Genomic DNA, 3,349 nt, shown 5'->3' with positions numbered 1-3,349 from the left:
AGCAACTGGACTCTGTGCAGTGCGGGGGTGTTTTGGGATGGGGAGGGGGGCATTCCCAGCAATAGCTGTTCACTGGATCCCAAATTTCATCCACAAAGTTGTTCCTTTAGCTCTCCAACTGACCTGAAGAACTACTATTTCTTTATGTGGGTAGACATGGCCATGCAATCCCAGCACAGGGAAGCCGCTCCGCCCTGTTTTGTTTTACTGATTACCTTGGATGTCATCCTGTGTTTAAACTAGAGATGGATCATAAACTCCACACGTGTTGCTATGATTAATTATTTTTTAATCTCTAGAACACTCTGCTTGGGGTGGAAATAATTAGAAGTAGCAATGAAAACAATCAACTGCTGTGGCCATTGTTGACCACTCTCAGGTGAGAAATTTGGCCTGGAGGATGAGATCTCATCACAAACGAGGTGGAGGCGCCTCCGCTCTTTCTTTCTGTGTGTTGCTTTGCAGCTGAGATCCTAATAGGTGTATGTTTTGCACTAATGATCAACGATTGTTTTAGTGTTTCACATGGTGTATGACTTTTCTATACTTGTATTGTGGCCACATTTGTAAGCAGACAGAAAGTGTCATGTCACAATCACTTAAAGCATGGTTTATAGAGAGTACATGTCCATTAAACACTTAGAGCATTGTAATGACATTTTCTGATGGCAAATATACATATGGTATACTCCTGATATACATAAAAGTATACTAAGTATATGCATACATCCGTATACTCTACACATTTGTATGTGTGTGTGGCCATTTCCCGAGCTAGGTAATAGTTAACACACTTACCAAAACACACTCTTAAAAGTATATTTTCTATGATACTGGATTTTTTCATTTTGAAGTACTCACATGAACGGACCTCTTGAAGCTCCCACTTCAGATAATTGCTTAACTACTGCTTTTATCCTCTTTAGAAAAACCCTCTCCTAAAGGTGTTCCTGGAATGAGGAATGCAGGCTGCCTCTCACGGCTCCCGAGAGCACCACCCCCTAGTCACCATTCACGCTAACCCTCCACGTTCACCAATAATTAAAGCTTAACTTCCCTTTATCCTGTAGCTGAGAAGAATCAAGCAAGCCTTCCAAGACGAGAGTGGATGACCTTTGAACACGGGGAGACACACACAACCCCATGGCACACGCCTCATGCAACAGCTCCCTCCAATTTCAGAAGAGTCGACGTTAGGACTGGCCTTGTAAGTGGCCGTGAACAAGCAGTTCTGCTCCCAGCAGATTTTGTCTTATCCTGTCCTGCCGGTTTTCCTAAAAATTTACATGGGCTTCAAATAATGTCTATTTTGCAAGCTGAAGAATAGACCAGTGGATGTTTTTCCTTGATTACCATCACTTCATTTACACAGTGACTCCATTTTTAAAATTCATTCCAAGCTAGATTAGTCTTACTGCTTTTAGTTCTTCTTAGTAGTTGGTTTCAGATGAATGGATTCAGTGCAAGATCTTGAATCTTTAATCTCGATAAGTGAGTAACAGTCTGTTCGTTGTAGAGCACGATCTTGGGCTGCAATATTGCACAGAAAAGTGTTTGTGCTTGGGAGAAGCTCCAAGAACAATAGATTGTTGACGTTGTTTTTAATCAACTGAGAAATGGCCTAATTAGAGGACTTTAACAAAGATTTGTTGAAAGACTGTTCAAGGGAAAGTGTATTTGGTTTAAGTTTAATACTACATCTAGTTACGTTAATTGGAGTTAAATGGTCTTTTCAATAAGTAATCCAGCAGAATGTGAATGGTGAATTATCTTCGTTTGAACAATAGGAGACCAGCAGCCGGGTGTTGTTTTTGAAGAAGCGTGGGCCAAGGACAATGTCTGTCTCACAAGTAAATCCAAGTTGGCCGTGGAGATGACATCTTGGTTTTCTAACAATGCGGTCCCCTGGTGCCCTGTGGCAGTACCACCCTCCATGGTCAGTAGGAGAACACAATATGTAACGGTATCAAAACCATGTGTGCTGGGTGCGGGGTGCAGCGGGCAGTGAAACATTTACTTAGCATGTAATTCATTAGCAAGCTTAGGACCTTGCAGAAATATGGTATTCAGATGATGCATGTGCGATCTAAATAGAAATTGTAACACACAGTAGAGATCAAGTAAATACTTTTCTACTCCCAAATCGATTCTATTGATTGTCATTAAAGCGGCAAGCTCAAAGCAATGTAGTGGTTTCTGATTTCTAGGCTCCAGGTGGAGCCTGCTCTGCCTCTTCCTCCTTCCAGTTAAGAGCGTCATTAAATGTATGAGCAAACAGCACATTGAGAGGCCAAGTGTTTTATTAATTCATCATCAGAATTATCTCAGTGCATTAATATTAATAGCCTCAAATTGGATTTCATTTAAGAGGTGAAATAAATATGCACATAGTAAAAGACTGCAGAGCCAAGAGCCTTTCCCACGGGACATCACGTCCAGCTTTGCCCCAGGAGGATTGTGGGCCCCGCCTTTCTCCCTGGCCTGGAGCTGCCTAGAGGGAGAGCCAGCACCCAGAAATGTCCATTTCAGAGCAGGGAGCATGCCTGGCATGGCCCACCCAGCCTCTGCCTCTCTGTAAGAAAGAAGTCTGTGAGCTCTTCTGTGTATAACAGAGGCAGGCACAACACAAGGAGAATCATTTCTGTAGTCATGTTTCATTTCAAAATGGAGATGGGAAGAAGAGAAATCGAGTCATCGTGAGTTATACAAGGGCAAGAGTTTCCAGGATGAGCATAAAAATGATTTGGGTTTTGTTCAGAAAAGTCTTTGATGGAATTGAAGTAGAACTTCCTCTGTGTTTTTTTTTTAACTCTGTCTACAATTTTCCACCTACCCACATTTGCTTGCTAGGACTGCCACAACGAAGCACACCCACAGGGTGCTACAGCACAGCAGAGTGTGTGCTCTCACAGAGCCAGATGCAAGGAGGCTGAAACCGAGGCGCGGGCAGGGCCAGGCTCTCTCTGGAACTCTGGGTGGCTTCGCCTTGCTCTTCCTGCCTCTGGTCATGGACAACAACCCGTTGCCTTTCTTGGTTTGCAACTACATTCCCCAGCCTTAGCCTGGGTGTCAGGTGGCTGTCTCCCTGTGTGACTCTTTATAAGAATACCAGCCATCCTGAGTGAAGAGCAAGGTGAGGCTGCCCAGGGTTCCAGAGGGAGGCCTCAGGAAACTTACGATCATAATGGAGGGGAAAGAAGAAGCAAGCATTTTCTTCACAAGGCGGCAAGAAAAGAGGAGAGCAAGGGAGACCACCACTTATAAAACCATCGGGTCTCAGGAGAACTCATTCACTATCACAAGAACAGCAAGCAGGAAACCACTCCCCTGATCCAATCACCTCCTGCCA

Source organism: Sapajus apella, unplaced genomic scaffold, assembly GCF_009761245.1.
Source record: "Sapajus apella isolate SASKATOON/1434 unplaced genomic scaffold, GSC_monkey_1.0 scaffold11, whole genome shotgun sequence".
Taxonomy (NCBI): Eukaryota; Metazoa; Chordata; class Mammalia; order Primates; family Cebidae; genus Sapajus; species Sapajus apella.
This window is presented reverse-complemented; position numbering follows the sequence as displayed.